The 24,720-nt window shown below is 36.1% G+C and overlaps 1 non-coding gene across 1 annotated transcript; it reads left to right on the plus strand.

Annotated features, from left to right (window-relative positions):
- Positions 1-21,306: 21,306 nt before the first annotated feature.
- Positions 21,307-21,378, plus strand: Trnah-gug. The gene has a single exon. It is a non-coding gene; the product is annotated as a tRNA-His (tRNA).
- Positions 21,379-24,720: the final 3,342 nt, after the last annotated feature.

Raw genomic sequence — 24,720 nt, forward strand, 5'->3', positions numbered from 1 at the left:
TAAGTGTTTCTTTCTCCGCTTTAATCAATTTTTTAAGGGCATTTTCTCGACTGCCTACTGAAAATTGACGGCCGGTTTGCTTTATCAACTTTTTATCGATTGCCTGTTGATGTGATGATGTGAGCAACAAATTTGACAGGTAGTCAAAGTATCAGTTATCTATAACAGGCAGTCTAATAAACGGTCCTAAGTGTCACGGATTATTCGTGTGAAGGTATCTATCACACACTTGGTATTTTTCTCTTTTTTTTATCAAAAACTTTACTTGGAAATGTAAAGAATTTCATGTTGTTTTCGATAACATATATGCAGTTCTCGATTTTCCAAATTTTTCGATTCTCTGAAAAAATCACGCCAAACATTTTGAAACAAGAGAATATTTACATCTCCATAATTGTATGTATAACATTTCGATGGCTGAGTGGAAGATCGACCTATATCGGCAGACAGGTCGAAAACACCCTATCTCAGAAAAATTTTCATTTTACATTTTAACAGTCTGATAAATTTTAAAATCGGTTGGTGAAACTGGAGATCGGAGTGGAAAGCAGAAAACAAAAATTAACTAAAATTCTTTCACATTTAATGATGGGGCTTAAATTTTTTACGGGTTGTAAACGCTATAGTGATCTAATCCTTTCAATATTTTTTATTTAAGGTTTTTTAATAAAACAACCTTAGAGAGTACAAAGTAAATTTAATCGAAATCGAATGAAATTTAATGTTACCGCCCACAAGAGTGGAGGGCGTGGAAATTATCCCATCATATCCAAATTTCATAATCCCCTATTCCTAATTGAAATTAAAGTGCTCTAGGCTATATTCAACTGCCTGCATATAGTAGAAACACTGTGCGACACATTTATGCACTAGTTACAAGAAATACCGAGTAAAGTATTAATGTCCTTAACTTGCAAGAAAAAATAAATTTTTTAGTTTATTCTCGTTGAACTTAGTAATTCTTCAACATTAACGTTTCTTTTGTTCTTCTTTTGTGCAGGCGCAGAAGTGTAAGTTGCTTTGTAAGGTAACGAGACAACACTGTCGAGCAGTTTATATAAAAAAAGTCTATATAAATTCCAATACTTTGAGAGCGATTTTTGCTTCATTCAAAATTGTTACCCATACACTTCCTCGCCTCCATCTTTTGCTGGCTTTTTATGTCCTTGTCGCTCATTGCGCTCGGTTGCGCACTGACAGAATTTTTTTGTGGTCGCCAGTTGGTCTCTGATGTATCGTCAATATTTTTCCTTTACCAAAAATGAATTTTTACCTTTATCAAAATTAAATTCCTTTACTCATCGGTGGCGGCGGCGAAGGCCACATCCCTACCACATCCTGCGGGTCGGTACTTCCATTGCTAACTCCATTTTTTTTTGTGCTTTCGCTTCAAAATGTTTATGTGTTGTTGTTTGTGTTGTTACCTTTTGTTGCTTGGTTATAGGTTTTCTGTCTGTTGGTGGCATTGAATGACTGGCAGCTTTTCAGTTTCCGTTTACGTGTGGCGCTCTACGGCGCTGGTGTGGCAGCTACACATCACTGGAATATCAATAACGGATGCTGATGTTTTTACAAGCATTTCCCGCCACCGCAATGGGTACTCCAGCCACCCGCATACCCATCGAAGCTGAGCTGAGCTTTTGGTTGACCGTTTTCAATAGCGAAATTTCAAATTTTGCTCCAACTCCTGCCGATAAGTTGCATTCGGTACCGTTTGGCGTTTTTTCTACGTCTGCCTTTTATTGCCAAATAATGTTTTGTTGTTTTTGGAGTTATTCAAGCATTTGCTGGCCATCATTTTAACAACAATTGCTATTTACTCAACCTTAGTTGTTGGCATTTTTCGCTCCTCATCAAACCAGCGTCAGTTCGGTCGCCGTTGGAGTCACTTTTCTTTATTAATATTCAGCTAAAGCAATAACAAAAATCACAATAGGGATGATAAGTAGAGAGTGGCACATCGCTGAGGTTAACAAAATAATCGATATTTTAAATTTTTGGCTACCTTACTCGGCAATATTCATTCCTCACCTAAGTATGTGTGTGTGCCACTTATACAATTACAAGCACCCAAAATGTTGTGCAAACTTATGTTGCATGTTTGAAAGCCATAAAAAATGGCATATTGCTAAATATTTGTTGACATAAAATTCAAATTTATTTGGCAAAATAGTTTTAACTCTTCGCTGGCCAGTGTGGGTGTGCGCTGGACATGAGCTGGTTAAAACAAAACCTTTGGCTGTTTAGATATTTTAGTGCTACTAAACTATACTATACTACACATGCATACTATATGTATGTGGCATGCAAATATATTGGCCATAGCTACCTTTTCTGCTTCTCAATATGTATGCAGTTATAACTAGAGAGACTTTTAAATACACAACTACACACATATCTACAACCAAAATATATTCCACCTTACTTGCCTCGTCATTTCCCAATCGCTGCATTCGATTCCCTTCCCCTGGTCCCAAGACCAGTTGCAAATTTCATTTACGACCCCTCTTGTTTCACTCTCCCGATTGGCAATTCATCTGCCTATTTTTATTTTATCATCGAAGGTGGACTTTGGTTGGTTGGTTGGTCATCGTGCCGCATTTTAACGGTTTGGTGTGCGTCTATCACCAAGTCAATGCGTTCAATGCAGTTCTCGCCCATTTTTAGCGTTTCGGTTTTTGTTGTTATTACTGTGTTGTTGCTTGGATTTCTGTTGTATCACCGTTGTTGGCACATTGGTGCCGTTATTGCGCCTTTTTTGCATTTGGGCACGTACGTATGCTTGGTGTAGCCAGCTGGTTGGTAGTGTACTCATGTGCCGCATGGGGTGCATGCTCAATGTTATATGCATTCTTAGGTTTGTTGCAAATTAGACGATGAGTAGTTGGTAATCGGTTCCTGTGCATTCACAGATATATTCTAGGTTCAGCAAACATGGCTTGCAGATATCGACGCTTTCCAATGATAACCGTTAACTGCCTATTTAACACACAGCGCACTTTCATTTGAGCAGAAGACCTTAATTAGTGGTACTGCTACTCCAGAGGATTCAAACTATTTCCCATCACCGACGATTAACTGACAGTGAAGGTCACGACTTTATCTTTGAAAAAAAAACTAGCCAGTAAGATACACACATGTCCACACAAAAGCAGTACTGGGTAGTGAAGTCCATCATAACGGATATATCCTAAATTCAACGAATCTCCACAAAGCAACAATAACCTTACCGAAACAGTTGCAGTCCGGCCTGGCTAATTAGTCGGACACTGAGACGAAAATCGTAGTCACAAACGAGCTTGGTATCAGAACCCACCTCAGCTCGCATGTACTTAATCAGGAAACTCTTAACCTAATCCAGGTTGGCAAGAAAGAACTTCCGATCATTTTAGAGGGTGAATGAGATGCAACCAGATTACTTACAGCTAAGGTCTACAAAAAAACTTCAAAAAGATAAAGAGGAGACAGGCACCGATTTTATGTAGCGCCAGATCCAAATGAAAGAGCGTGGTAAAAGCTGTTGACCTCGCTACGCCAGTCCGCTCTTTTTTCTCAAATTTAGCTTTTCGCAGATGAAATGGCATCTTCGTCATATTGATATTCGATTTACCTACGGTCCGAATATACATTTTCGTCCAATACTCTCCAAATTAGAACTGACCACCCTAAGCGAAAGTTTTATCTCTCTCCCCTCACTTCGCATTTGCTGCACTACATTACACCATCAGACCAACAACGCTTCGGATGATCTTGCCCTCGCGGCAGTTGTGTGCACCCCCAAGTTCTATGTGACTCAGTTCAAAGTGACTTACGCGTCGTGGACACCTGGTCCAAAGAAGCCAGCCTTAGTGCCAATCTGACAAAAACGGTGAGTTATATATCTCGGCGTTATTCTTGACACAGAGTTAACTTGGCGGCGCAATATAGAAGAATGATGCAAGAAATCAATAAATACCATGTAAGGGTACGAGCTTTATCATCGAAACTTTCTACCTGTGGACTTATATGGTAAACTACAGGCAAGCTGTAATGCTTTTAGATTAAATGCGCTGAACAAATGGAGTGGCACCAGGTTCCTTCACTCTAGAATTTTGGAAGATCTTCCAGTAGACTTTAGGTGCCTGGACTACACAGTTCCGCCTACTAGACTAAAAAATCACTTCCCCTCAAGGCGTGAAAGGGAAGAGGATTCGGTTCTGATCTCATATTCTGACTCACCAGCCATCGACACTGACGGCTCCAAGTTGGGGAAGGGGGGAATAGGGTTCGAATGATACTATCGATATTGAGTAAGTATCGATACTGAGGGTATAAAAATGAGTACTTTAATACTCGATACCTTATTTGGTGATTTTACTCGATACTTTGCAAAGTACTCGTAGTATCGAATACTTATTAAAAACACACTTTTTAAATTTTTTCTTCCATTTGCAACCCAATTTTCTTTGCTTATATGGATTACTAGCATTCAATTTTGTCAATCACTTAAAATAAACTGAAATTGCGTGTAGTCTGTTGCATAACATAAACCAAATAAGTAAAAGTTTAATGGCCTTATTCATAAAAAATAAAGTAGGTTTAAAGAGCTTAGTAAAATGACATTTTTCAGTTTATATACCTTTTTTATTTTTTATAAATAAGGCCATAAAACTTTACGCAAAGTTCACGAAAATGCAGAATTTTTAGAAACTTTTTGGGTATGCAGTTTTGTAACCTATTGAAGTTTACGTGTAGCCTTCTACCGTTGACTTTAAATTCAAACTTCCACGTTATTATACTAAAATTGAATAGGATACAAAAATTCAACCCAAAAAATTTACAAATTTTTTTTAATAAAATTTGAAATTCGTGAAAGTATATATATATGTGTGTGTATGTATGTATGTACATTTAACGTTAAAATTAGTTCTAACGTGAAAGTAAGTTTTGCAGTGAAATAAAAATCAAATATTTTAAATTTCTATTGTTTTAATTTCAGGAAATAACTAGATATAAGATTGAAGAATAAAATAATTTTAGTATCCCAAATACGTATTTTAATGAGTCCGATACTGAGTAGTATCGATACTTTTTCCCTGATACTTTTAGAGTATCGATACCATGAGCTCGATGCCAGAATGAGTACTCAGTATCGATACCAAAGTCTGAAATTTCGAACCCTAAGGGGGGAATACTCGCAGGAACTCTTTCTTAGCATAAGTTTTCGTCTACCAGATCTCTGTAGCGCTTTTCAAGTTTAACTAACAGCAATAAACGATATCTTATTAGTCTGAAAGCGGTAAAGTCTTTTCTGATAGCCAGGCAGCTATTAAGGCACTTAATTGTGACAAATCGAAAATTTTCATGAAATGTAGACGTACTCTCGCAGATGAACTAGGAAGGGAAGAAACCTTGCGGTCTGCAATCAGTACAGCTCGTAATGTGGGGATTCCGCTATCTTCTTGCAAAGTCTAGCTGGATAATAACTTTATCAAACGGGCAAATATAAGACGGTCTGCGGAGTCTACGTGCAGGATAATAAGGCAGGATAACAAACTGTGTGGGGTGAGGACAGCCGAGATAACCTCACCTAACCTACACTGAGGGAAATAATGCATAGTAAAAATGAATACTTTATGTTTGATTATCGTTTAAAAATGTTCGTATTTAAAAATAATATTTTCATACAAAATTTATTAAGCACGTATTTGACTGTCCACATATGAGTATATATATGAGTGTACATACGCACCCCAAGCATGCAGAGCGCCGCTCTGAGAGCAGTGACAACAAACATATCCATACATAGTACATATGTACATTTTTATCCGTACAAATCGCGTGCTGTTGAGTTGATGGATATTCAACATTTGCAAGCAAATTTATATGCCTGGGTGTAGCTGAGTGCGCAAATATGCTTGCCACAAGTTGTTGATATCCGGAGATGGTCGGGTAAATTCCACTGCAGGCAACATGCAAATAAAATTTTTTTTTTAGTTTTTGTCTTGATTATTCACTTCACGGATGCCTTTTCAGTACGAACGTGGTCATTTTAATATGCGCGTAATTGAATTGAATATTTACCAATATACAGTACTTTCGTTGACGTTTATAGTAAGATCAATTACGTTTCTATTTGATTTTAATATTTTTTTCCCTCAGTGTAACCTATGCCGCTATAAACTACATGATATCGGGTCTCTTAAATGCTCTGCTGATAGCGTCTGCCTTGACGGCCTCACAGTTACTCCTTTAGAGTGTTTACTGGTTGTTTGGGTATTTCACTGCAATGATGGAAAATTATCTACACATATTTTAATCGCATTAACTTTCCCGGGTTACTAAATTTCTTTCAACCAATTCAAGTAATCGGTATCAAAATCCATTAGCTATCAGTGCTGTCCAACACTAAATGCGATGCGATGCGCATGAGGCACAAAACGGCACTAACACACACATCCATAACATGCATAAAAATCAAAATATTTACTAAGTGTGTGTATGGTATGTTCATACATATGTGTAGTTGGTTGGCGCAATACACGATGCTCGTTAGTCCGGCCACCAGGATGTTAACGATGTGGGTGCACAGCCTATCGGAGCCAGCAGCATGCCTTCATGCCCTATAGAACGAATGCAAAGCTGTGTGCGGCCGTCACAACGTGCTGATATGCTGGTGCAATTTGGCAACTGCTTCTGCTATATATGTATTTGGGGGAGGCATTTTAAGCGCATCAAACTTTTTCTACTCGCATGGGCTGATATCTACCTACATAGATATGTGGCTGCATACACATGTGGTGCGATTATATTGCATTCTTTTTTGCATGTGCTTTTTTTTCTACATTGCGACACTGACCAAATAGTACACCTTGTGCGCAATGCGGCCGTTTCATTTCCGCTACTCAAACTGCTCGATCCCCCCCCCCCCCATTCCATTCTAATGACTGACGATGGTCCTGAATATAATCGTTGTGCTCCTGCTCATTTGTTTCAAACCCGTAAGCTGCTGCATTTGCCATGGTTGTGAGCGCATACATGCATACATATGTACAAATTTGTAGGCAGTGGCGCATGTATGCGTACACTTGTAGTCCTGCATCCAATTCGTCGCTGCTTACGTTCGTTTAATATGCAAAACATTGGCGATTTCTTTTATTTGTTCTTGTTGCTATTTGCCAAACGCTCATCGATAAAAGCCGCACTAACTAACCAATGGCAGCGTTGGGTGCAAGCGTGCACATATGGGTATTGGGGGAATATGTTGCGATATGCTTGTGACAAAGTGGAGTGCGGGTGCGCCTGGATACATACAGTACACAACAAGGACATGCAAACTGCAGTGTACGATCCGCTCTTACGCCGCTCACCTTCCCGTTACCTTTCATTGTCCTGCCGCATTTTTCATCAATCACATGCACATGAGCGTACATACATACATACACACATGCACATGCACATGTGGGCGTTTTTTCTTTGCGCAAATGTGTGTGCGTGTGCTGCGGTGTTGCACGTTAATTACTATAGCCCACACAAAAGGATATGGTGGTGTTCGTCCTTTTTTCTGCTTCTCTTTGGTTTTCATTATTTTTTCGTTTTGCCTTTTCATCTTTCGTTTCTGCTGCTGGCGTTGCAACATACACACATACATATGGACATATATCCAATAACCGATAAGAGCCAGAGCAGCAGCGCAAGTACATATATACACCGATGCAGCAAGCTTTCGCTAGCCTTAGTCGTAAAAAATATGAATGTTGGCGCATTTTTTGCCCACTTTGCGATTAGTTTTTGTATGCTTCCTTTCGCCACCACTACCACCAACCAACGAAACGCCAGCATCCTACTGCGCTTATATGAGCACTTCCAGTCGCTGTGGCAACTGACCGACCAGCAACCGCTGCGCTCTCTCCAACGCGATTCAACTAAATATTCGATACAAATGAATGTTCATCAATTCTAAAATCTCTATCAGTTGGTAAAAAAAAAAACAAAACGAAAAATATGTAAATAAAAAACCAGCAAAGGCGGAGAGTAGTTTGGTATAAAGACAAAAAACTGTGGCAACGAAGAATGTGGCATGTGTGGCAGCATTAAAAAAAAAAACAACTAACACACATGCATATGAACCAGTGTGCTGGTGTCTGCTTCGGACGCACATAGCAATGTTGGTGGGAAGCCGATGGTAGCCAGCATATTTGCCAATATCTTCATTTCAGTCTCCATATTCAAAGCGATTGGGGGGACAACTCCAAACGCTGCAGCATAGCGTGTTATGTTGCGTCCGTTATGTTTCGTCTATATAACGCTGATCAATACGACGAAAAAAATCTTAAAGCAACTAACAACAAAATAATAACAACAACAGTCGCAAGCAAATCCTGAGAGCGTGGCGCTAGCATACCCACCTGAGCTGGTCATATTTGTGCATATGTTTATGTATTTAATACACATTTACCTTTGTCGCTATATACACCGCGTTTCACTTCAGTAAGTACTAGGGTGTTTGACTCGGGTTTTCCAAACCGATTTCTACCATTTTCGCTGGATATCTATAGACCTTTTTTTTTGTTTGAATTCTTGATTTTTCGAATAACGAATAAACCGGATTTTTGTATCGAACAAACCGTTTTTTTTTTTGCATTTGTCACCCCTCAGTTGAAAAGGTTGGCCACAACCCTTAATTGTGGTAATCTAAGAATATGAGCGTACATAAAATATGTTGAATAACATTACATAATAGAACATAACATAAAATTACATAACGTAATATAAAGTACCATAACATATTATAGCATAGCGTAATATAACATAACATAGCATAGCACAAGATAACATAACATAACATAGCATGACATAACATAATATAACAAAACATAGCATAACAAAACATAACATAACATAACATAACGTAACATAATATATCTCATCCTTCAGTTTTACCTTTTTCTTTATCTCTATGACTTTGTCTATCTCTACCGTTGTCTCTATCGTTTTATAATTTTATCTTTATTTATATCTTTTCATTTTTATTTTTATCTTTTCCTTTACCTTTATGGTGATCTTTATCTTGATACTTTTTTCCTTCTGTATATTTACTCCACATTTGTCATTACCTTAAGGGCCGGTTGTTCAATTTCTGGTTATCGCGCTAAAGATTTGTTTTAGTCTTTAGTGGCCAAATATTAACAATAACGCCTTCTATTTTCCCCAATAGAAAATCGACCCAACCTAATGTACATATCGTACGTTTATTATGTGTTGTTGTGTGAGCTTGGCCATCGCGCTTGATTCGTTCATTTTCAAGCTTTCAATTTTTTCCACGCTTTTTGTTTTTGATCAAAAGATTTTGTTATTTTTCTTTTAATTTTTCAAAAAGCCCCCGCCAAACTAGCGCCTGCACCGACCCACCCCACCTACACATTAGCATGTGCATGTTTTGCGGCAAAATAATTGAATTGGAAAGTACAAAGTGAAGCGCAGAAAATGCTTTATGGCTGCCTTCAATGCTTTTTCGCTGTATTTTTTCCATCATACAAGTACATACATATATAATTTCTCTTTAGTCTAATTTTTTATCGCTCCAGAATAAAAAATACATCGTAATTAAACAGGACATGCTTCTGATGTTGAGTGCACTGAAAGCAGGACATGCAGAAACACCAACACTCATACCACACATACGTTTGCACATATTTGTATGCTCTCATTTACATGTCAGTTTATGTATTGTTGCCACTGCTGTTGTTTTTGTTGTTGTTATTGTAGTGCACTAAAGTGTATTGAATATTTGAATATTCGCTTCGGCGCTCATATGTGGCAGCGTTGGAAGTGAGCGCGCTGAAACAAATACAAAAAACAACAAAACAATCAAAGCAAATATCCTAGTTTGTTCATTTTCTAAATCGTTTTTTTTTTTGCTTTGCTGCCGAGAAAAATTGCATTTTACTATTCTTGTTTCTATTAGTCTCAATATATTTTCCAGTTGTTGTTTTTACCATCAATTTTTCCTCTATGCTGCACATTGATAAATGAATCCAATTAAAAGACACTTCACTTGCATCAATGATTCTCGCGCAGCACTCAGCTACGAGTAAGAGGAACTGATTGGCGGATTTCTTTGAAGTCGCTCCTGGGAAATTAAATTTCAAAATACTTTATGTACATACATATAAGTATCTATAAAAAATATTTAATTAGTGGTATTTTCATTAGAAATGTAAAATATTCAAATGAAATGAAACGAAAATTATTGGAAGTGCCAAAGCAGCAAATATTTAAGTTATTTTATCGTGTCCATCGCCAACATGTCCGTGTGCTGAAGGAGTTCGTTAAACCTCGTTCTTGACGGTCAGCAGACGATTGTTGGTCAAAACATTACATAAACTTACACATACCAAATCCCTGAGATATAGCGTTCGTTAGGTCGTGAATAAACCTAAGAGGCAACGGATATTTTATAATTTTAACCCAGCGAAATTTCAAAAGTTTCCAAGACAGAGAACAATGTCGCTTGGTGCCTCTGATAGTGTTAGTCAGACGACAGCCTGGCGGCACTTTACAACAAACAGCTGAAGGACACTCCTCTGCACATGACATAATAATGCTCAAGGGCCGGACCTAACTGGTACCTTGTACCGATGAAAGATCAGGGAAACTTTTTAAGGCGGCTATGTAAAAACTAGACGAACTGTAAACAGCGCAGAGCTTGCGATTTTACGGAGGAACGAACCTGCTAATAGGCATAGAAGAATTGTCTGAGTTGCGAAGAACTTTCAACGCTGAACAATATTACACTGAGCCATCAATCAAGAGTGGGGAAATCAAGAGAGCCCGAAAGACAGCACGATTAAGTACGAAAACCAGGCTCTCGAAGCTTCCCCAGCCACCTGCGGGAGTTTTCTTGACCTAATACGCTGACGACTGCTCCATATTGGCATCTGGGAATGGAATTCATGACCTCTGCTCAAAAGTAAACGGCAAGGAGCTTAACACTCTTCCCAACGAAATCAACATCGACCCTCTTCACCACCTGGACAAAGGAAGTCAGACTTGAATTTGGCATTCACGTCGATGGCACACTAATATCGACAGTTAACAAACCCTAAAATGTTAGGTGTCACCTTTGATATCCTGCTCTTCTTCTCCACGCACCCAATCACAGTTGTCAACAAAGTACAGAGCCGCAACAAGGTCTTCAAGTAGCTCGCCGCCAGCACCTGGGGCAAAGACAAAGAAACGTTGCTGGCAACATACAATGCAATTTTCCGGCCGGTTCTAAATTATGCTGCGGCAGTTGGTCGCCGGGGAGTACTTGGACGCAGTGGACGAAACTACAGGGTGCCTTCTGATGTCGCCTGAGCACTACCTACACAGCGAGGCCCAAATGCTCCCCGTAAGGGAGCACAACAAAGAGCTCTGTAAGCAGTTTCTGGTGGGTTGCCACAGAAGTGAATACCCTAACAGACCTTTTCTAGAGGAGGAGCCTCTACACAGGTATGTCTGGGGGCACCTATTCATATATAAGAATGCGGTCCAGACATACATCGACCAACCACTGGACCTGGCGACGTACCGACGAGCGATCAACGACACCCGGCCTATGAATGCCATGATCGGAGCCCAATCACCACCTAGCGGCAGAGACGGAGCTTCAACTGCCAACAGAGACACGCGCTACCCGGACCCTGGATACTATAGCCGCCTCAAGACCTGTCCGCATTCGACCCCAATACCCCCAATGAGTGTCCGGCATGTAGAGACTCCCAACACGACACCAACCACCTCTTCACATGCCAGCTCAATCCCACTCAACTAACACCCCTGTCCCTGTTTGGTCCGACCCTATTGCAACTGCCCCTTTCCTGGGTCTACCGTTAGTTGAGCATGACAACAATGATTGAAGGATGAACCGAAATAGGTGAGAGTAAGTAGTGCCGCTGGAACAACAATAACAACGAAACCAGGCAATTATTTTGACGGGATTTGTCAAACTTGAGAAAATCAATCATCTTTTGTAAAAATATACACATTCTTGATAACAAAAAACTATTTCTACTTGAAGGCACGCTAGATAGTGGTTTATTTTCCTTTTTTCAAATGTGGTGAAAAATTTAATAGTAGATGTGGAATAAGGTTCTTTTTTAAAGGGTTGCCATCTGTTTAAAAATTAATACAAATTATGTTTAATTATTAAGGCATGTGTAACAGTCGAAATCAGAGTGTCCCCATTGGGTGATTTAGCGCCAGAAAAGCAAAATTTTGGGAAATCGCCGAACAAAAGTAGTAGCGAATAAGAGGAGGATGTGGATCTGACCATCGATTTTTGAAAGTATCATCGACAGTTCGCTGCGAAACAGAAAAATCAAAAACAAAAAGACGATCAGCTTTCTCATTACTTACTTCAACTGTCTTTAGTTCATTGTGAACAACTGCTTACTAAGGAACTATAATTTCACACAACAGCAATTTTCTTTCTCCACTTTATGAATGGAAACGTTCCTTTACCTAAAAAATTTCAGCTAAGTACTTTTGAGTACAAGTAAAATCGAGTATTTTCTCGCGATACTTTGAGTAGTATCAAGTATTCTCTTCGATATTCGTAACGAGTACATGTCGATATTAGATGAGCACTACGTATCAGTTTTCGGGCGTATTCCATTCCGATCGCTAAAGAAAATAAAGCATATTCCGAAAAGGTTAACCCCATTGTCGGCTGAAACAAGGATACTTAATGAAATAAATGATATTTTGCACCCAGGTAAGAATGCCGCGGACTGACATGTAAAAAAGCTTTCCTCATGCCCTTGTCATCTGCAGATGTGGAACGAAGTTTCTCAGCAGAGGTGTTCTGGTTATTTTTTTTTTATAAAACTATAGTTCATTCTTCAACAAAACCCGTGTAAATCCAGCTTTCCAACTTTGTACAATATTAAAAAAAAAATCAACAAACTTTCGTACAAATTTCGAGCTTTTTAAAAAACTATAAAAAAATCAACCGTTATTTTTAGCCATTTGAAACTTGTACTTTATTCTACTAGAATTCAACGTGCTACAAAACTGCATACTCATTGCTACATTTGTACAGATTTGTACATTTTTATATTGGGCTATTGGTACAAAAGAAAAAAAATTGGAAATTGGATTTTTTTTTGTAAACAAAAGATTGGTACAGTATAGCGATATTCTATTGAAAATTTTCAACAACCCTGCAAACCAAAGTTCCCGAAATCTTAACGAAATTTTAGGAGTATTTCATTTCTGTAACTATTTTTTACGAATCTTCAAAGAAAATTATATGAAGTGGTTGACACGAACTTGTAAAGAAATTTCTGTACGAAAAATAAAGAAAATTCTGACCAAATTCTGCAAGAAATTTTTCACATGGCAACATTACTTTCATTGCTTTACCGGATTTTCTTCCGATATTTCATAAAAGAATCGAAGTGTGCACCGTTTATTTCATTTTAGGAAATTCGGCAAATTTCGAATGAGATCTTTACGAATTCTTTAAAATTTCTCTACTATTCGGAATACTCTGAAAAAATGGTTTGCAGGGAAATTATTTTTCGTGATTGGGATAACGAAAATATTTCGGTATTCACACAATTGGGATACGATTTGCACCAAATTTTGGCAAATACCCAATCGTGTGACACTGCCTTTAAAATTGGATTTATACGGATGTTGTTAAATAATGAACTATAAAAAACTAACCAAAATTAAATAACAACAAAATAATATTTTAAAATTTTTTCAAAATTTTCTGCGGCTATAATTTTTCGACTAATGCTAAGTGCATTTTAAAATTTCCAAGCAATAGCGTCATGCGATTATCGCGAAGCATTGATTTAAGATTACTTTTATTTTTTTGTTGTTTGTGTGGAATATTTTATTTTTAACAGTATTTTTCTTTTAATCAAACTATGTTGAAATAAAAGTGAAAATAATGAAATATTTTGTCAGAACCCAAGATTAATTTCTTGTGTGCACAAGAATGAATAAAAATTTTACCCTGAATATCGTAGAAAATTTTCAATATTTATTTTTGAAAAAATTATATGTTAAAGACTTCAACTTCATAAGCTTAAATAAAATAATTAAAAGGGTATTTCAATACCTGCGTATGTGCCCTTGTGACCCGAGACAATTTTTAAATTCTACAAAATTTCTCTTTCATTTTGTACCCATATTATTTTTCAACGCTGCTCCAGTGAGAAAAGCTAAAAACGCAATTCAACTACTTTTGACTCCTAGTTTCGTGAACTTTTTAATTTTTGGGCATATTAAAAGCGCTTATTTTAAAAATTTTCATACATTCATATGTCATATATCGACCCCTTTGCGCGAAACTATCCTAACTCGAGTAAAAATTGAGATATCTTAACGAAACTTGGTACGTGCACTCCTTTTGGGCGTAGGACGGATGGTATTGAGCAAAATCGGACAATAACCACGCCTACCTCCCACATAACGGTAATTTTCAGAAATACGAAAACTGCGATATTTTAGTAACTATTGAAGATTATTCACTCAAAATTGACATTTGCAATAATTTTTAGACAAAAAATAAGAATATTATAATTTTTTCGAAAATGGGCGTAGCCACGCCCACTAATGGTTATATGTGTATAACTTGGTAACCGCTGCACCAATTTCTTCAAAACTTGGCACAGTTGTTAGCCTTAATACAGCATACCAAATGGCCGAAAACTTTTAAGATCGGACAATAACCACGGCCACATCCCATATAACGGTAATTTGGAGAAATATGGAATATCCGATAAATCAGTAAATATTATAGCTAATTTATTCAAGTTTGATGCTTGCAACTATTCTTTACCAAGAAATACATCTATGATACAATTTGGAAAATGGGCGTGGCACCGCCCAGTTATGATCACATATATGTATCTCAGTAACCGTTGCACCAATTTGTAATAAAACCAGGTATGGTTATTGTGGTTATTGGTTAAAAACAATCCCTTGAAAAAAGTAACATTGTTTGAAAAATGGGCGTGATGCCGCCCACATCTAACTAAATAAGTTTATCTCATTATGTCTAACTGAACGTTCTATCGTAGATGTGTTAAATAGGGGTAAAACCAAGCCTGCTTACCATGTAGCGGTAGTTTTCGGAAAGGTGCAAAACATATAAATATTTAATACTTGCGCCGGATATTTGATGTTCGGCTCCGCCCGAACTTAGACTTTCTTACTTGTTTTAAACTGCCTTTTTGATGCAAATTTGTTCTATACTACACACACCGGGGGTCGATTCCCGTTCTGCGTTTTTGTGAAGTGAAAAGTCAAAAATTCAAACCTAAATAAGTGTGATGTGAAAGTTTTATTTTTACCATTTCACAATAACTTTGAACGAGAATTGACCCATTGGTAAAATGTTGTAGCTAAAATCCCTATAGATATGCCAAAAATGTACTGTATATGTATTTTATAGTATGTTATAATGCATTTTTTTTTCTCGTGGGCGAAATTATCGTATGTGCCATACGAAAGTATTTTGAACGTAGTGAAAAAGTAAAATAAAAAATATTTTAACAATTTTTAAAGTAGAAAAGCGCTCTCCTGTTAAGTTTTGTTTCTGGCGCCTACGACAATTTTGCGCAAAGTGGTCAATATAATAGTTTTGTAGTATATATATGACTTTTTCGCAGGATTATGCTTTTTTCTTGGGATTCCAAAAATGAATACTGCTGTTTTTTCTAAATACTGCATTCATACGAAAAAAAAGTTTTGCTAACAAATTTTTTTAATGCACAGAAGTGTATAAATTTATCAGTCGTTGATACAAAACGATATGAGCTAACAGCGAATTGTTTATGGAAACACGTTATAAAAATGCACACATACCAACTCACCGAATTATGACCAATAGATTTTTTAATATCTATCTAGTTTTCATTTAAAATTTTAGTTATTTTGTTTGTTTGTCAGCCAAATTATTTAGGTAATGGTTTGATGTCGGATGAGGCGCGGTTTCCAAGCAAAATTGTAGATTATGGGGCTCTGGAAATCCAAGAGCAACACAACATCATCAGTTACACCAATCCAGATGCATTGTTTGTTGCGGTGTTATAGCCGAAAAACAATTTCTGGAGCTTCTTACAAAACAATGGTTACAACTTTTTGCGGGCAACGCCAGAGCAGCATACTAACGAAAATTAATATAATGAGAAATATATACGAAATAGGGTAACCGGAAGGGTAAGTTATTTTATTGAAATTTTTCGAAAGGAATCGAAATAAATTCGGTCATAAAAATTTATTTATCGAAAGTTATCGAGTTATCAAAATTTATCGAATCATCGAAGTTTTTAGCTTTCGAAATTTATCGAGCTATCCATTCTTATTAAGTTATCGTAACGTATCGAGTTATTAAAATTTATCAATATTTATTGAGCTAATGAAATTTGCAGAAACAGAAACTTAGTTGTTGAAATTTACGGATAGTTTTCGGGCTATAAAAATTTCTTTGACCATCGAAATTTGTCAAGTTAATGAAATTTATCAAGTTATCGATATTTATACAATTATCATAATTTATACATTATCAATATTTATTATCAAGTTATCGATATTTATTGATTTACTGAAGTTTGTCAGTTGATCGAATCAAAGCCTTTGGATTTTTCAAAATATATTGAGCTATCGAAATTTATCGAAGTTTATCGAACTATTACTGCTTATCGAATCTTATCGCGTAACCAGAGTGCAAGGGGTTATCGAAATTTGTCAATAGCTTTCGAAAAATGTGGCGCTATCAAAATTAACCGAGTTATCGAAATTTATAGAAGTATTCAAAGTTCATCGACTAACACATATCGAAATGTATAAATTTTTTAGTTATGAAAATTTATCGATCCCTCTAAACGCGCAGAGATCTATTTTTTTTTTTTAATTATCGAAATTTCTCACTCGAATTTTGTTGAGTTATCGGATTTTAGTGTTTTTGAAATTCATTGAGTTATCGATATTTGCTAAATTATCGAAATTTATCGACAAACTGTCCTCCAAATACCTTCAAAGAAATAAAAAAATTATAGTCAGACTTTAGTTCCAAAGCAGGAGATTTTCCGATAAGTAATTTTGTACATTATAAGTTAAACGACGTGCTAAGTTAAGAGAACCTCTTCAATGGTCTTGAAAAAGTAGAAAAACGGTCGAATTTCGACAGCAACTGGCACTTCTACGGCCGGTTTCATCAGCAAATTAAATGGAAAATGATTTTTTATTTTCTGTTAATTTCCATATAAAGTTCAAAAAATTAAAATCATTCTTCACTTAAATTGCTTTCGTGAAACTGGCTTAAGTGTATATTTAATTCGTATGTTTAATTAAAAAAAATCTAATCAGTAGTTCGCTGATTTTTTTTCAAAATTAAATGAGATCAACTTATAAATATCAGTTCAGCAATAAATTTCGCTTATGTACATATCGTCGTCTCAGAAAACGGATGTCGAATGTTACAAAACACGGTTTTGAGAAAATTGACTTTGAAGTTTAAGGTCGAATTAATCCGAAACTGTACGGTAGATTTTTGTAACTTTTGAAGGAGACGTAGTTGGTGTTATTAGTTTTGATTTCCCATATTTTTACATTTAATATCTCTTAACGTTAATGAGAAAATTTACTTTTCATTCCGTATACATTTGTCGTAAGTAGCGTTTACTCACCACTTTGTTTTGTCCACAGAACGTACCACAATAGTAAAGTATCTATTTCAACGACGATGGTATAATTTGATGAAAAAAACAGACATATTTATTAAATAAAGATTACTTATTAGAAAAAACATAACAAAAACATAATCATGTATTTAATAAAAAAAATCTGTACATCTCTTATGCTGTAAATATGTTACGAACATACGTTTTCTTTATATAAAAACAAAAAACAATACTTAAATTCAGTCTTTTGTACATTTTTATCTCTTTCATTTCATTGGAGACTCAGTGCAAGCTAAAATTTAAAAATTTAAAATTTTAAAATTAGTTACTTAGTTTAATTTTCAATTTTAATTGTATCGTTATAGTAGAGGACCATCCAATTGTCGTAAGTTCAAAGTTTTGCGATACATACGACAAATGTTTTATGATTAAAAAAGGATTACATTTGTATGGGAATTTGTCGTATGTGCCACATACGACAAACGTTTTATGATTAAAAAAAAGGTACGTTTGTATGGGAATTTGTCGTATCCCAGCAAACATTTGGAGTCATAAATGAGTCTTTAAGGAGTCCTATTTCGGAGCTATTACGCTCATAATGAGCTCATTTAAGAGTCCGATATGAGTGTATTTCCCTTCCTACGAATGTCGACTTATATGAGCTTAAATTCATACATCAAATGAGCCTCAATATGAGTCATATTGGACTCTTATTGGCCTCATATACGGCTCATTTTGGACTCTTTTAAAACAAGTTTTGGCCTCATATATGACTCTTTTTGAGACCCTTATCGGCCTCATAAATTGCTACATTCGGACTCTTATTTTAGGTTGCTCTTTGAGTCTTATTCAACTCACTATATTTGCAAAGGCATTCCGCAAAAAGTCCTTGCAAATAACATACATACATACTTACATGCATATACACATTCCAACATGCATTCAATAGCAGCAGCTGAAGCTAAATTTTGTTCATTTTTTGTTTTCTAATTATTTTCAATTTCTGTATAAACAAGTTTAGATATAAATTTCAAATCTTTATTGTTTTTATATTGGCACAAGGTGCTGGCTCATAACTTGGCTCATATATGAATCCTAAAAGATTCATATAAGAGTAAACAATTTTTTGTTTTTGAAACTCATATTTCTTACCTACCTAGGACTCCTTTCGGACTCATATATTCTGAACGCTCAGAATATGTTTGCGGGGATGTGACGCATTTTCAGCACATACAACAAAAGGCATACCCAATCATTAATATTATGTAACATACGACAAAATGCGCACGAAATATCTCAAAAACTAATGGAGATATAAAAAAATGGATTGCAGAAATCGAAAGAGCATGTCCAACTTAGTAAATCTGCCTCAAAATCCCAAAATCGTGATTTTGCACATTCGTCATCCGTTTTCTGAGGCGACGATATGTACCTATGTATGTGGCGCACAAGTCTATTAATAGCTTCCCTGCAGCAAAATTTAGGGACAGTCTGGCAAAGCGCTAGTTCCGCCCTACAAATTTCAGAACTGTCCCTGAACTACTGAAAAAGGGATGCAGAGTTGGACGGTTGAAACTCATATGTTGCTAGTTGCGCTGTCATCTATGTTACTCATCCTTTCTCAATTTTCTTAGACCCTAAAACTAATAACAAACTGTTTTCGTTTATTTAATATGTAATTCTCTACATAGTTTATGGGGCAACTGCTAAAATATTTCCAAAAAAGTCGTTATTGGTAACATTAATTTCATTTTTATACATATCTACGTACGTATAAAATTGATTGCAAAATATAGAATTTAGTTAAGCTACACTTGGCAGCAAAGGTCTGCGTACACCATTTCTTTTTTAAATATTCACAATATATTGAGAGTTAAAATTTGTTATTATTTAAATGGTCATGCTTAAAATAAAATCATATAAACCGTGCTTTAAAACTTTATACAAAGCAAAGTTAAATTTAACGATCTTTCATCAAAATGTTTGACCTTTTAGTCAGATTTAAAAAATTAAACAAAAGTGGTAAACAATCTCACTTTGAAATAGGAGTGCTATTGATATGAACGATACTGTACATACGTAAATGTATCACTAAGCACCCGAAATGTGGAGTTATGCAGTGATTTTTTTTTAATTTCCAATGTTTTTCATTTTAAATATTTTTCGTTTAGTTTTTATTTAAGTACTATGTCTCATACTCCATAAACCATTTAAATTCAAATTCCTAACTGTGCTGCAAACTTGATAGAACTCTTAAAACTGTCTTCAAAATTTAAAATTTTTAATCAGAGAGATTTTTTATAAATATTTCGAGTATTCTGCTTTGTAGCCCATCAAATTTTAGTGTAGTAAAGTGTAATCTTGCATCTTAAACGAAAATATTTAAACATGAGAATGCCTTCAACAGCGTGCGTAAAAAGAGTTATAAAAAATCAGCGCGATTAATTATACTAAAATTTAATGGGCTATAGAACGGCATCCTTATAAACTCTGATTTAAAATATTGAAGTTTTTATAACAGTTTCTAGAATTCTACTAAATTTCCATCACAGTTAGAAACGTGAATTTATTTGTTTATGTTATAATACTTATGAGCCATCCTTAAAATAAAAATTTACGAAAAACATTTAGCATGAAAACTATTGTGAATATTCAAAATTCTATATTTCTTATTAGATGCCGGAAAGTCTATGTATTACATTTCAATAAATTTAATGCAATTTAACACTGAGTTATCACAAATAAGCATTCAATATATCACCGTTTTTCTCATTTTTTTACACGACTTAGTTCAGATGTTTAGTTATAGGTATCCCAGAAATACCCATTATACGTAACAAATATAAATTATTTTTAAGAATAACGGTTTTAGAAAATAAAGGAATAATTGACACTTTATGTTCCTAATTTTAAAGCACAGTTTGCCTCAAAAAGTAAATTAGTGCAAAACAAATAGCTCTTTAAACATAAAATGAAGTATTTTTATTTACAAAATTGTATGCGTGCTTATTTAAAGAAAATGCTCTATACTATACTTATTAGAACCAGCTCAAAACTAACCACATTTTTTCTAGCCCAGAGGTGACCCTTTTTGAACTATCTAAGAACTGTCGTTATATGAACTGTCTCAGAACCATCTAAGCCAGAGTCAGCTCAGAACAAGTTCAAAAGTTCTGCAGAGGGTGACAATTGTCACTTCATAGGACATCGCCATGTTAAAAAAGACAGTTGAAAGCATTGAGTTGGGATAGATGAAGAACCAGTACCGTCCCTTTTCAGGCTAGCTCAGCGCAAGTTCTGAACCAGTTTGATTTGCTGCAGGGTTATTAGAATGCAGCAACAACCAGATGGCGCTCCACTCCAGTTTCGACGGGCCTGCGCAATCCAAGCATATTTAATAGTCGGTTAAGCAGTGTAGACGTACTGTGGGTAAAGCAGTGCATCATTATGAAATAAACTAGATGCGTACATACATACATCCAAACACACTACCTTCATGATAAAAGAGCCGATGGTGGTGGAAATAACAGCAACTCACCAAGCAGTAGTTCGGTAAACATAAACAAACGAATGAGAGCTGGTTTGGCTGGCTTGCGGCTGTTGTTTGCAGTTTGCTCGCGTCGCTAACAAGTCTCCAATAGCCGTGATCGTCTAGTGGTTAGGACCCTACGTTGTGGCCGTAGTAACCCAGGTTCGAATCCTGGTCACGGCAATGCTTCAAAAGATGCATTGTCACGGGGGAGACTTCTTTTTTTTAACTTAAAAAGATACATACTTATTTTTTAACTTAAAATAAAATTATGTACTTTGTGTACTTGATTAGCAAATAAGAAATATGTAGTATGTATGGGAAATTGTAGATCTTTAATTATAATTACCATTTGGGACAAAGTAAAAATAAAATTATTATTCTTTTTTTTTCGAGGCTTACACGTGTTGCGTAGGTCTAATCAAGCAGAAGAAATCTGCATATTCTGAGTTTCGAATTGACCTTCAAAATCTGTACTTTTGGCCCAAAACTCCATTTTAGGTAACTTTATTTCTGTTTGTATGTCATTCAAGAGAAAACAATTTGCTTTCCCCACAACCTTGCATGTTTAAATTGTAAATTAATCTTAACAAAGGCCAGAAGGAGAGTACAGAATATAAATGCAAGAGCCAGCGTCGGCCAGACCTTCGTTATTTTATAAAGGCTGAAAGCTTCTCTATGTATGAAAGGTAATATAAAATTGCACCTATTAGAGATATTAAAAAATTCGCAATGCACAAAATCATGTTAAGAATAAAATGTTTATGTCAATAACTCAATAAAATAAAAATCAATAACACCAGCACACAAAATAATGTGGTATTTGCTTTTAACCAGACCGACATGTATTTCGAGCGGCTGAATCTGAGGTTTGTTCGTGTCGTACACCTTCAAAATTTCGAGTAAATTTCGATTTTTTTTTGAATTTTTGCAAAATACTCAAGATTGTAGGGTAAACGAGTCAAACCAATTTAAAAAAATTATAGAAATCGGTTAAGGGGGTCCAAAGTTATGCCGTAACATTTTTGAAGTTCATTTCTGTCTGTTTTAGTATGGAATTAGGCTGTGTGCAAAATTTTTGCATAATCAGAAGGCCGTCACGTAGAATCTTGTTACACTTCATTTGGAATAGTCGTATTAAAAATGTTTCGTTGTTTATTCAACTGATTTACTTCTTGAATCAGTATTGATCTACTGGAAATGTGTTTATAGTTGCTACTTGTATCATCAAAAAACCATTAATTAAAAGCGTACTTCACGTCATCGACGCACAGTGTAAGATTTTGCCAAACTAGGACGTCAAAATTCTATTTTAGCCAAAGTTCTTGAGATATCAACTTGCAATTTGGCATGATTTTTAAGAAGACCATAAGCTCCAACTAGTATCGAAGGGGACTAGTTCCGAACTCTGCATAAAAAGACTAGTTGGAGACAATTTTTTCCGGAGTAAAACCAAACAATTTGTATGCATATATTGGGCAAATTTGAAGGAGATTTCATGCCGATTTTGAAAAAAAATATTAAAAAATATTGTTTAAAAGGACCTTTTATATGCCAAAATGGCCGCGAAAGTAAAACAAATATATTTTTCTCTTAAAAGCTGATACAATTGGCTGAAAAGAGACGTGAAATTTTTTTCCAGATCTACTGCCGATCTCCAACTCCCCAGGGTTGCATTTTAGATTTTACCTCCCATAAAATTTTTTGTTCGTCTAGAGCTCACCTATCATATCCTAAAAGAAAAGCATTTATCACTGGTACACCCTGTAAAGACCGAGTCTTTTTTGGGATAGCTCGAAACTAGTCCTCTTTTACAATATTTGGAACAAGTTCTCCATAGCCATGTTTTTATTAGCACGCATGCCAAATTTCAAGCTGATATATCTTAACTTATGGCTTTACACTTTTATCTCACTCAACCAAATTTCATAAGTTAAGTTTGATAGCTGTTATCATATCTACCAATGAAATTTCTTTTATTTTTTTTTATGCTTGTTTTCTTAACAATTGGGGTCTTTTCTAACAAACTAAATAAAATGATAGATTTACAAGCACATTTTTTTCATTTTGGCGTTCTAGATTGACTAAATCTCACACTGTGCCACGTACATACATACGAATGTGTGTATACATATATGGATTTAAATTTTTACGTAAGTAGTCCTGTCACAATTTCACACTTCATTTGCAACACCAATCTTTGCACAAATGCACGCACCAACAAAGTATTTAATGAATATATGGCCCTATGTAAATAGCATTGAGTTGCAACACACTGTGTGGCGAAATTCTGCGTAATCTCTGGTCATTTAATCAAAAGTTGAGTCAATAAAAAAGAGTAACGCTACCAAAGAAGATCGCTTTTTGTTGATGTTGTTGTTGTTTTCGCTTAATAAGAAGCGTTAATGAACACGACGAAAAGCAGACAGACAGCCAAACTAAAAGGTAGGTAGGTAGACAAGTCATGCGCACATGCGACTACAACAACGACAACAACAACGCATGCAAAACGATTCGCATCTCGATGACTGCAACGCTGCGAATACGCTTGATGGTGGTCGTATTGGCTGCAAGGTTGTTGGTTACGGCAAGTGGCAGCAATTGATGCAGGTGAAGGCGGCTGCGAAAGGACACGCGAAACGCAGAATTTGGTGCAAAAAGGGGGAAATGAGGAAAGAAAAAAAAACGCAAATGTAAAACACTCAGTCAGAGTAGCGGGTAATGATGTCGATCGATGCCTTTAAATGTGTACACTAACGCAAATATAAAAAAAAAAAATTTATTTTTTGCTTGCGAGAAGCGCATGTTGCACATGCGCATGACCAGAATGTGCGAATTTGATTGGTGATTTCATGGAAACAACGTGCCGATCTGCTCACTAGCTACATGCCAACTTTGTGTGTACTTCCCTCTAGTGCCCACCAACAACCCAAAGCAAAGTCGGATTTCGACTGCGTGACTATCGGTTGCATATATACAAATATATTTACTTTTTTCGAGTTCTCAACTTCATCCATGCCGTTCGATTCGTTGGCATTTCAATCAAAGTGCTGTTAAACTGGATTTGGCATACTTAAAGCGCACGAAAAGAATCGGAGGCAACAAAATGTGGCATGAAACATGCTGCCCGCAGGCGCACACGCAACTTTAAAAAACCGCAAACACTCCGCTCTTTGCTCGCTGCGTTTTGGTCATTCTCATTGAATTTATGAACAACTTAATTACATTCGACCAATTAAATGCCAAAATGCAATTAATCAAAAATCGTAAGAGAACTGCGCGTCTGCCTCGCCGGCTGTGGGTTTGTGACACGCAGCGGCTGTACGCTGCAAAAACATTCCAGCTGCTGCCCTGCCTTACTTGAAAATTGCGGTAGCTGACAGCAGCCACTTGCCTGCGTGCATCATCGATTGCCGGGGAGCTGCAGCAGCCAATGATGCATCTCACACACAGCTTCTGTAGGCAGCACACGGTGGCAGTGGCAGTGGCAATGGCCATGCAATGTTTGCACATCGTTAACTGTGA

The sequence above is a fragment of the Rhagoletis pomonella genome, unplaced genomic scaffold (assembly GCF_013731165.1).
Source record: "Rhagoletis pomonella isolate Grant_MI unplaced genomic scaffold, Rhpom_1.0 Rhpom_scaffold_02634, whole genome shotgun sequence".
Lineage (NCBI taxonomy): Eukaryota > Metazoa > Arthropoda > Insecta > Diptera > Tephritidae > Rhagoletis > Rhagoletis pomonella.